The 12,721-nt window shown below is 34.1% G+C and overlaps 1 protein-coding gene across 6 annotated transcripts in view; it reads right to left on the reverse strand.

The window, feature by feature from the left end:
* The window catches only part of LOC113004714 (titin), a 186,040-nt gene that overhangs the window by 156,853 nt on the left and 16,466 nt on the right, over positions 1-12,721 (reverse strand). The window lies entirely within an intron of this gene.

The raw sequence follows: 12,721 nt of genomic DNA on the forward strand, positions 1-12,721 counted from the left end.
TGTGTTATAACTAAAAATTAATTTGGCACGCCGTTTATTGAATTTGAGTATTTTGTATATATTTTTTAGTTGCATTCTTATTTAAACAAATAACAAAAGTTATTTTAGATGCTATTTCGCATTTGTGAAAATAGTAAAAGAACTATTTTATTAACTAATAAAATTAATAATGATTTTATATATTGTATGTTAAATATAAATATTATGCTTTAATTATACATATTTCATTTTTCAAAAACGTATATTGACCTGATTTATCAGTTAGATACGCATATCAGCGTAAAGTGTTCATAGATCATCATGAGGGATCAGTTCACAGCGATCTTGGAAGTCAAGCAACGTTCATCGGTCGCGACTTGAATGGGTGACCGCTCGGGAATTTCCGAAAAAAATTTTTAAGAATGGATTTTTTTGCAAAAATTGTTTTTTAAAATATTATAAAAATATCGTGTTGCTCATTGGAATTATGTGGTGTAATATAATACATATTTATTTAAATATTTCAAAAAAACTTGCGCTTTTTTTCGTATGTGATGGATATATGAATCGTATATTATGCACATACGATCGCATCCCAAAAACACATGTGACAAGATCATATACGATTGTATATGATTTCATCACATACGACTTTTACGGTAGGGTATCAGGGACCCTATTGCTATTTATTGAGAATCTAGAAGTAAATATCTACGGTATTAGAAATTCAATTGAAATTGTCAAATCTTTTGGTGCTCTAAAAGAGCCGGAAAAATTGTAATATAATTTTAACTTTAAAAATTTAGTTTTAACATTACAAAGATCTTATTCTTTTGTATTCATTTTATGTTTACAAATTGAAAGAAAAATTAATTTTTAAAATCAACTGCATATCTATAAAGTGTTAGAAATATTAAAAAAAGAGATGAAATATAGATGCCATGTATCTTTTTTTCTTATTCTTATCTTGTAGAGAGAGAAGTCTACACAACACGCGCTTTTTCTCCTGTTTTACCTGATCTTAATATTTAATAGCATTTTCAAAAATCGGACCAAAAATCTGACCAAACAAACCGGAAAAATTTTTTGGTCAGGTTACGATTACGGCCAAATAGCTTGCACAATATTTCGGTTTCTGTTTCGGTTTTGATGTGACTAAAATAACGGTTATGATCTGGTTATCGGTTTTGATTTTGGTCCGGTCAGGATCCTTGCGTTCTATTACTTTTCAAAATCCGTTGAAAAAATCTCTCTAATGGTTTTTCTTTCGAACTATAAATTTAAAAGAAAAATCGTTTTTTTGCGAGTACGTTTCTATCTCTCCTAAATATTTCAAATATATTCAATGTCTCGATTCTCTCAACTATTCATTTTTCTTCTTAATCTTTTGGCATATAAATTAAAAAAAAATTGTTCAAATTCTATGTAATAGATATCGAGATATACGTAATTGAAAATGGTCCGGTGACGTACACTTATGTGTGGCAAAATATCGAATTCAATATAGTGTCTCAGCTGAGGGTTAAGTTGTAAAAAATTTTTTGCTTTTCCTAATGTGTTATTGCCTAACATTCATTTTTATATCAAATAATTGTTTACATAAAAAATAAGTCGAAAACTAGATACCATATCCATTCTGTAATTATCGCCAAAGGAGTTGCCAAAAGAGCCATTCTAAGCTAAAGTGATAAAATTTGTGATAGAAAAAAGTGATTTGTTACCGGTTAATTTTTGGTACACTACGTATTTTCACTACAAAACATGTGAAACTATGATGACTTCTTTGGCCAATGGAATGGACATAGTACTTACTTTCCGATTTGTTTTTTGATAGAAACAATCATTTTATGTAAAAACGAACATTAAACAATAACACATTAAGAAAAAAGCAAAAACTTTTTACAACTTTAATCATGCGTCATCAATTGCAAAACCGTAGATGGTCTACCTTGTGGGATTTTTTCACCTTCTTGATGAGAACAGGTACGTGGATTCTACGTTCTATCCACGTGTATTATGTAAAATTTGTGGATAGGACTTCATCGACTTGATATCCACATGAATTTTACGTGGTCACTTCCATGTAGATGTTAATATATTTCATCCACATAGAATTACTAATGAAATATAACGGAGATTAAAATAGGTGACAACAATGTGGATTTCATGAGAATAAATTTACGTCGACAATTGTACAATTCACGTAGAATTATTGGTTAAATTTAAAGAAGTTAAAACTGGGAGATAGCAACATTGAATTCACGTGAGTAATTTCTCCATTTTGACTTTGAAGTCTAAGATTTCTTTCTTGAACACAGTACTGTTGAGAAATATAAACATTATCGATAGACAAAATAGATCTATGAATGAAAAAACCTCGATCTACCTAATGAACAGACAATATTTTTTAAAAGTTTTTCAATTGTTTCTTTAATAAAAATTTTTTTATGTTTAATTTAATTATTATATTACATTGACATATACTTTCTGGTTGCATTCTTATTTAAACAAATAACAGAAAAGTTATTCCAGATTTATAAAAATTAATAAAAGTTATTCCGCATTTATAAAAATTAATAAAAAAAAACTATAATTTTATGTAAATTCTTCGTCAAAAAGGCCTGCTGTCAATTTCAATTTTTAAGATAAAATGTTCCAAAAGAGATTAAAATTTTTGTTAAATGTCTATTTTTTGATGCCGTTTTGCTTTTTGGAAAATTTAAAATAGCGAACCCAATATCACGACTAAAATGAAAAGCCTTTGAAAAAATAAATAATAACGTGAATAAATGTGCAAGATGTGACGTAACGGAGGTCTGATCCTTATGTGTAAGTGTGCGAGTGGGTGTGTATGTGTGCGCGTGCGCGTGTGTGTGTGTGTATTGGGGTAGAAAGAGGTGCGCGCGCTTGTTTATGCGTGTGCGTGTATAAATGTATATCTCTGTATTTTCATTGAAAAATCTTCCTATTTCAATCGAAGTGGTATTAACTAAAAATAAATATTTTAAATTTAATGTAACCTAAATGTATTTTTCCAAGAAAATATATAAAATCTATAAATTGCGCCAATTATAAAGAGAATATGTAAAGTTCATAAAAGGGGAACAGCCTCTGATGACTTTGATCTTGACATATGTTATCAAGGAGAGGTACCTGGACAACTTTTCCTTATAAATTAATCGGCGCTCTCGTACAATTTTTGAGATATATTTAGAGAAAAAAAGTTTTTCTTAATTATTTTAGAAAATATTTGTTTTATAAAAAGAATGTGTTAAAGCAAAAATGAAACTCGTAATAAGCTTTATAAGAAAGGTCATATACATATTTTACGTAACTTCAATACTTTAGTCGTTATAGTAGAAAAATTATATTTTAAAATTATTTTTTTTTTTTTATTTTCATTAATAATTCATTTTCAGTAATAACTACACTTAAATTCACATACACATACATACACATACACACAACAAACATACACATACACACGCGCGTGCGCGCGAGGAGTTGCAACGAGGGTATCTCATTTTTTAACTTATCTACCGACGGGATGGGTACGGGAAGAGGATCGGCCGTAGGCCCACTCTCTTGCACCTCCTCTCTCTTGTGTGTGTATGTATGTGTGAATATATGTATAGTTATTACTAAAAATGAATTATTAATGAAAATTAAAAAAATATAATTTTAAAATAGTTTTCTACTATAACAATTAAAGTATTGAAGTTAGGTAAAATATGTATATGACCTTTTTTATAGACCTTATTATGAGCTTCATTTTTTGTTTAACACATTTTTTTTTAGTGAATATTTTCTGAAATAATTAAGAAAAACTGTTTTTTTTTTTTATCTAAATATATCTCAAAAACTGTATAAGAGCGCTAATTAATATATAAGGAAAAGTTGTCTAGAAACCTCTCCTTGATAACATATGTCAAGGTCAAAGTTGTTAGAGGCTGTTCCTTTTTTATAAACTTTACCTATGTTACGTCCGAGCTCCACGATTCTTTTCCTTCACTCGTATTAGAAGTAGAAAGTCTCAGGATGGCCCGACGCGCCTGATACAAAACTCGCGTAGGCTGTCGCACCGAAATTTGTACCGAAAGCCTATGACGAGTACTGTCCAGCGAGCGCAGCAAAAAGTGCGATATGAGAAGCTGTCATATTAGATGCCATGATAAAGTAAACACTTTTTATTTGCACACGCTCGCGACTTTGAAAATCGACGCGTTGCCGGCAGATGTCGGCACGGGGTCTCAAAACTCGCAACGGCCCGATGCAAAGATTGCGCACTGGCCAGTGAGGGTAGTGAGGCTTCAATGTGACAGGTAGTCACGCAGACTGTCATATTGAACCAAACACTTCTCACTCATCAGAATCATAAATTTGGCGATCGACAAGCCCCATCCAAGAATTAGTTTTGACCATATATATATGGAAATCGTAACCCAAATATCCTACTCCCATTTCCTTGATGACACTGACACCTTTCGACTAATCATAATGTGATTAGACAAGCTAAAAAGATCCTAATTGGACTTACAATTAGCCAAACCGTTGGGGGATCAAAAAGTTTTGATTTACCTACGCCTTTGATGTAAAAAAGGCTGCACAGAGCCCGGAACGCTACTTGCTGTTCATTTTTGCCATTTTGCCATTTGTCGCAGTCACTCTCTCATACTTCAGTTCGATCCGTTGCACATTCCGTGACATTATATGTCCGAGTTTGTGACGTTCAGATTCGTATTCATCCGTGACACTTAAACTTGACGCGGCCTTGTGAAAATTTAGTCAACGAGTTTCTTGCAAATTCTGAAGACCCTGAGCGCCAACCGTTGACCAGCCGTCCGTCGTTCTAAGCCGAATCCGCCGAACACCAGATCATTCTCACCTCCATAAAATTCTCAACAAACAGTAAGTCTTAGTCATCCGCTTTTTTCTTTGCTCTCCATAAGACTATCTTATCTCTTTAGCAAGAATTTTCATCATATTTATAATTTTCAAAATATTTATATACGCACTATTACTTCACTACCCTTCCTTTTTTTTCTCTATTACTATTCTTTAATCGAATTAAAAGAAGGGCTAATGAGAGTCAAAACGCTGACGTTGGTGCGTATATTCTTTTTTGAGTTTATTCCAAATAGATTTAAGACGTTTCAACTCTGTTTCGAGTCATCTTCAGCAATAAAATCAAAGTCAGAAAACCTCCACTTTACAGGGCGTGGTTTCATATCTTAGTGGAACACAATCAGGTGGTCATCTAAATGAAATTGAAATTCATGTGTAGCAAGGAGCAGATAGATATTAAACGCACAAGAATAAATATATAAATAACATTATAAATAAAATGACAATCATGTAACAGCGTACAGATGACACATCTCGCTTGTGTCACCATCAAGGCGTTATTCTTTAATTTCTGCTGAATGCAATCAAGCTTGCTTTCGATTGAATTTGCAACTGTCCTTTAATTTCTGCTGGATACAATCGAGCTCTTTTTCAATTAAATTCGCAACTATCCTTTAATTCCTGCTGGATTCGATCGAGTTCTCTTTTGATTGAGTTTGCTTCTTTACTTTGATCAAAAATAAAGAATTCCTACTTTATAATTTAATTAAAATCCTTTCCTTTTTCTTCCTTTCCCCTTTTCAAGTAGTTACGATCTAGATTTTATTTTTTTTTTATTAGAAAGAGAGAACATAGCCTTAAATCTTAAATTCATTCTAGTGCGTAATCAATGCCCTGAATATAAGTCTCGAAAAGACATTAAGAACTGTTGTGTCGTCAAAATAAGAAGGCCCGAAAGCTTGGCGCATCGCTATCTCTCTCCGCGAAATTAAGCGAACTACGAGGAGAAAATTTTGCTTCTCCCAGTGCTATAATTAATTTAGGAACCGCCGACGAATCGACCGATTCATCCTCACCAGACCCAAATTCATTCCCCGAATCATTCTCTCTTTCCCCGCTATTCCTCGCCTTCTTACTCCCCTGAATCTCACGCAAAAACCGATTTTAAACAATCACCAGGATCACCTTCTTCTATTTTTGATTTATTTGCAGAACCCTTAACGTGTTCTTGGGATCCAACCCCTTCTCCAACAGATTTTCTTCCCACACCTTTCCCTGACTTTTTCCATCGTAATCCCGATTCACCCGTCCAAAGACCCCCAAAAGATCCCCGCATTAGAGTGCCCTCAAGAAAACCAACATTCCTTCTTGCCATTTACTCCCCAAGAAATAGACAACATCGTGAACAAAATCTCAATAAAACGAATCAAAGAATTAGCCGATAAATTAGAAGAAATCCTCGACTCAAACTAAATTAACGTACTTCATCACTACCTCAATAACCATATAATTTCCCTAACTGCACTCACACACACACACACACACACACACACACGCGCGCGCGCGCACGCACGCACGCACGCACGCACGCACAATTATGTGAACTTCATTAATCACAAATGCAATCGATTAGAATGTAAGTTTTAAAATTAAATTCTCTATTAAGATTTCTTTAACCTGTTACAAAGTTTTTTTTTCTTTCTTTTATCACACCTGTTCTCTGTGAACAAAAATGTTATTCATAAATTAATTATTATTATTTTAATAATCACAATCTATCATTGTAGTCATTTATTTCTTTTATTATGTTAAATAAAATAAATTGTAACCGGTAATTTTAACCATTTTCATTAATTTCTACCACCTCTAATTCCCGATAAGATTGCACTTGATCCGATCCCGCGTAAAAGCGATTAAATTCGCTTACGCAAAATAAAGACTACACGAATGCATGAGCTTGAATGAGAGTCATAGGCCGTCATTCTCGACACCTGACGCATTCGACTCATCAAATGCGCCCGAAACGTGTGTGCGCAAGATTAGACTTGTTGTGTTTTTTCTATCTCACTCAAGTCATAAGTTTCTACCTGCAAGAAATTTATTCGAGAATTCTAGACGTAACACCTATTCTCTTTATAATTGGCGCAATTTATAGTTTTCATACATTTTCTTGGAAAAATACATTTAGGTTGCATTAAATTTAAAATATTTATTTTTAGTTAATACTACTTGGATTAAAATAAAAAAATTTTTCAATGAGAATACAGAAATATACATTTATACACGCATACGCGTGAGCGCGTGCGGACGCAGTCCTCTCCACCCCCAATACACACACACATACACCCATACCCACACACTCGTAACAACACCCACACACCTCATTTATATAAATAATATGGTTTAATTATACATGGTTTATTTTTTCGATAATATATATTCACTTAATCTATCAATTATACACGCATATTAGTATAAAGTGTTCATAGGTCATCACGAGGAATCTAGTTCGCAGCAATCTTAGAAGTCAAGCATCGTTCACCGCGGTCACGACTTGGATGAGTGGCCACTCAAAAATTTTAGAAAAAAAATTTCCTATTCTTTTTTTGTAAAAAATATTTTTTTTAATGTTACAAAAATATTGTTTTTTTATTGAAATTATGTGGTGCAATAATATAATATTTATATGGATATTTCAAAGAAATTCATAGAACAATTCAAAATATCGATTAGATTTCAATTCTAGTACCGTTCTTGAGTGGACCATTACTCGAGTGGTTACGTAGATTCTACTTAGATGATTCATGTGAAAAAAACGTGGATTCCACGTATCTGTTTTTATCGGGTTTACCATTTAAATAATGAATTAATGATAGTTTTAAGCGGTAACAAATAAAGATCAAAAAAGTGACACCATCTTTTGAACTAATAGTAAAATAGTAAAAACACCAATAATCAATCTATTTTTCCCAGAAATTTTATATTTAAAAAATAATGAATAGGGCAGACTGGGGCAATTCGACAGATGGTATAATTTGAAAAATAGAAATATCTTTTTATAGGTGCACTCAAGGACTTTGATTCTATCCATGGGGAAGTTTTCCAAACTGAAAAATCGCTATCTTTCTACATACTTACAGTTCATGATTAACGTAACGATGTAACTAAGTTCTAGTCGTTTTATTAAACATAAACTGCAAGTATGTAAAAAATGGTGACTTCTCACTTTGAAAAACTTCCCCAACGACAGAATAAAAGTCCTTGGGTGTACATATTAAAAATTTACTTTAAATACTGTAAACACGTCTTAATATACCGATATTGCTAACAAAGTTTTGTTAACAACGGCGTCATATTGAAGTTGTAGTAGTGAAAAATATGTTTTGCGACAGTCAAAGTAATTTCTAATAACCAACATTTCTTTGAAATTTAAGTAAGGTAAATAAGATTCTTTTTGAAAACTTTGAATGTATCGTGTTCAGTTGAATGTATTTGAAACATTTCGTGTTTACTTTTTGCTGTGTGATATCTGTTTTTGTAGATTATACGTAATAATGCGCACAGTTGACGTCGGGGCTATTCAAAAAACCAAATGCCGAATTGTCGTTTGGACGATTTTTTTTCTTTCATATTCGCATTCTATGTATCAAAATACACAATTCAATACTTAACGGATATAATCATACAAATAGTCTCTAACTTGTTTCGAAAACGTTAAAGCAATAAATTTCTTTATTGTGTTTGTATTTTTTTTTTTTTTTTGTTGTATGTAACATTTCTTTATAACACTATATATCCCTTTTTAATAAAAGAAAATCTTCACAACAGCTTTTTTACATTTTTTTTACTTTGGAACACAAATTTCAGAATATTCCCGTACTATTTTTGAATTACTCCAGGTTTGGGGCTATTCGAAATACTTGGCATTGGTCGACATTTTTATATGTATTAGGTGCGCAATTAAGTTCCCGCTGTTTGTCAATAGATGGCTCTAGCAGTAAGTGCTGGTTGATTTAGACATATCCAAAACGTCATGAACCAAGCTTAGACATATGGTAAACAAACCGCGTTGACACATTAGTGATTTTGTTTTGGCGTCATATACTTTTGATTGTGTGAAAATGTCTGATGTTGTGCCAAATACTCGTCATTTGCGGGAGGTGTTGATTTTCTCATTTCATTCGAAGAAAACGGCGGTTGAAGCACATCGAAAGCTCCAAAAAGTTTACGGAGATGCTGCTCTAAGTGAAACAATGTGCCGTGATTGGTTCCGTCGCTTCGAAGACGGTGATTTCGATGTTGACGACCATCCGCGTGAAGGAAGGCCAAAAACATTCGAAGACGCTGAATTAGACGCATTGCTTGATGAGGATGCCAAACGCAAGAACAGCTTGCTTCAGCATTAGGAGTTACCCGCCAAGCCATTTCCAAGAGATTGCATGCGTTGGGAATGATTCAAAAGCAAGGAACTTGGGTTCCTTATGATTTGAAGCCAAGGGACGTTGAGCGTCGTTTCTTCACCTGTGAACAACTGCTTTAGCGGCAAAAAAGAAAGGGTTTTCTTCATCGCATCGTGACGGGTGATGAAAAATAGATTTATTATAGAAACCCAAAGAAAAGAAAGTCATGGGGACTGTCCGGTCATGCTTCTACGTCGTCAGCTCGGTCGAATATCCACGCTGCGAAGGTTATGCTGTATATTTGATGGGACCAGGTCGGTGTTATTTATTATGAGCTGTTGAAACCGAACGAAACCATCACTGGGGAACGGTATTGACTTCAATTGATGCGACTGAGCTGAGCACTGCGCAAAAAACGGCCACAATACGAGCAAAGGCACGACAAAGTGATTCTACTGCATGACAACGCTCGGCCTCATGTTGCTAAACCCGTTAAAACCTACGTGGAAACGCTCAAATGGGAAGTCCTACCCCACCCGCCATATTCCCCAGATATTGCGCCGTCCGATTATTACTTATTCCGTTCGATGACACATAGTCTGGCTGATCAGCAGTTTCGCTCTATATAAAGACATCAAAAAATGGCTTGATTCGTGGATAGTCTCAAAAGACGAACACTTTTATTGTAAAGGTATTCGAGTTCTGCCAGAAAAATGGGCAAAAGTTGTAGCTAGCCATGGGCAATATTTTGAATGATTCATTTGTAACCATTTTTTCACAATAAAGTTGCATTTTCATAAAATAATACAGCAAAAACTTAGTTGCGCACCTAATACTTCAAAATAAGTCTATTTCCATGTTCTATCTACCGGCATTGTGAAGGAGAAGGTTCAACCTTTCAAATCGTTTCATGTTTTTTTAATAAATATAAGAATCAGGAAACGCAAAAGAAAAAAAGGTCTTACAAATAGCCCCGGTTTCCCCTATATGAACAATATAGGCGTTAACCTTGTTCAAATCATTTAAACTGCATGACGATGATTGGGTATTTTCAGCCCTGATCCAACAAAGTATTGATTATTTCATAGTACATATTTATCACCTCTACAGACAGAGTATGACGGAATATCCTTAAACTGTGGATAGAGGCCAATTTTTTTTTTTATACTATGGAAAGAGGGCGGTCTAGCGCTCAACTCAAATTGTTCAGACTAATTAGCCTCCCTTCGTTTATGCTAAAAGATATGAATAAGGCTCTGAATCAGTACTTAAGAAATGAGGTGATGGTCTATGCTTCACTTCGCAAAAATCAACATACTAAAAAATTGAATTGCTTTACACTGTTTAGTACGAAAGTTGAAAGAAGCACTAAAAGCTAAAAGAGTAATCCTCTTTGACTTCATTGACATTGAAGAGACTTTTGACAACGTCTTTTTTTAATCTATTGTAAAAGCTACTAAACAGGGCTTTTACCCTGCATTTAGATCAAAACTATACTATATAAGCCTAAGATTAAAGCTACAGTAAAAGAGGCAACGAGGACCACAGGCAGGGACTACCCCCAGAGAGGAGGCCTATTGCTGCTTCTGTGATCAGTAGTGATTAACGACCTCCTCTACATTTTGTTTGACAATAGATGTACAAGGTTATGTTAATGAGTTATTATTGTCAATTGGATGCCTTTGTGTCTCACAGAATGCAGAGAGTCTTAAATATCACACAACAATGATATCGCATTAAGGGATTACGCATCTACCTAAACAAAATTATTATTGTGCCATTTATTAGAAGAAAAAAGCTACATTTAGTTTTGCCTATACTGGATGGCGTAGATATAGACTTCAAAACAGAAGTCAAATATCTCAGAGTGATCATTAATCAGAAACTGGTATGGAATTCGCATCTTGTCAAAGCTTAGAACAGAGCTAAATTCGCTTTGCTTACCTATCACAAACTTCTGGAAAGAAACTGAGCCAAAAATGATCAATTGGTCATACACGAGCATTGTTTGACTTGTGGTCACCTAGCAGCACTCGTATGGTGGCCGAAAACTGAGTAAAGAACAGCGCAGACACAGCTGCAAAAAATTTAGTAGCTTGCCTATTTAAGTATCACAGGAGTTGTGAGCAACTATCCCACAGTAGTCATGGTGATACTAAAATTTGCTGTCCTTTAAGCCTGACCTATTGCTTTTATGAATCTGGAGTGCATCGTTGATCGCCTACAAGAGTAAAAAAAGGCGATCAACGATGCACTCCAGATTCATAAGAATAATAAAGGTCAGGCTTATGGGTAATCTAAGGATAGTCAAGTTAAGCGTTCAAAATGACACTGCTCAATTACCTATGAATGGTATGAGGATGAGATTCAACTTTGACCAGCAATACAATATTAAAATTTTCCGCAAAGATTAAGTGGCGGAGAGCTTCACAGAAAGGGAACATTTCGCTGGTTTATTGATGCTTCTAAAAGTGCTAATGGCTCAGTTTGGATAGGTATCAAGGGTCCAGCGCACCCAATTGCCGCATATCGGTCTCACTGGGCAGTACTGTAGACATTTTTATAGATAATCGGTCAGTGTTAAGGGCTCTATCAACCTACACGTATGAATCTGAGCTGGTCTGGGAATGTATATCTAACCTCAAGTAGTTGGTCAAAGACAACCATATTATCTTTTGATGGATTACAGGGCATGACGATGATGAGGGAAATTGACTGATGAGCTCGACAAGAGGAGTGTAGGTTTGCCCCCGATCAAGCCAGAGCCACGATGTGGGCTAACAACTAAAAAGCTCATTTGTAGCTAGGATAAAATTTATAATACAAAATCTTAAAATCTTGGTGATTTGCGTCAACGAATAGAGCACATAATAAAATTTGTTGTAATTTAGTCTTAAGTTTTTCTGATTGTCTATCATATTGTCTGACTATACAGGGACATCAATTGAGCATTTGCTACAATCGTCGTTTCTTTAAAACAGAAATTGTAATGTTCGTAGCACGCGCGGGTATCTTGCGCATGCAATAGAATCAGATGGAGCCAAATGTCGGCGGTACTGATTTTCAAGTCTCATAATTCGGAAAATATTTAAGGAAGATAAACATTGTTATAGTGTTTGAAAAGCTCTTGACATCAGCCATTAGATTTAGGAATAAAAATGAGGTATTTTATTTTTTTTAAATCCATTTGATCTTGATCTGACCTTGACAAAATCTCCCAAGGTCAAACCGGTATCATCTGTAAATAGACCACTTTATATTTTACATTACTTATGTGAAATCGTTTTTTCAGAAATGCTTAGTTTTTAAAATAATCAAGAGATTCGAGACTTTTTATACACTCTGTGCATAAAACGTTTCTGTTATAAAATTTCAAATGGCATTTTGTAGAATCTTTTTTGAATTGTTACATATAAAATGTGAAAGTTCGAAATTTTTCTGAAAATTATTCGTAACAATCGAATGTTGTATATACAGACTAGCTTGGAGTTTTAAGT

Source organism: Solenopsis invicta, chromosome 6, assembly GCF_016802725.1.
Source record: "Solenopsis invicta isolate M01_SB chromosome 6, UNIL_Sinv_3.0, whole genome shotgun sequence".
Classification (NCBI taxonomy): domain Eukaryota; kingdom Metazoa; phylum Arthropoda; class Insecta; order Hymenoptera; family Formicidae; genus Solenopsis; species Solenopsis invicta.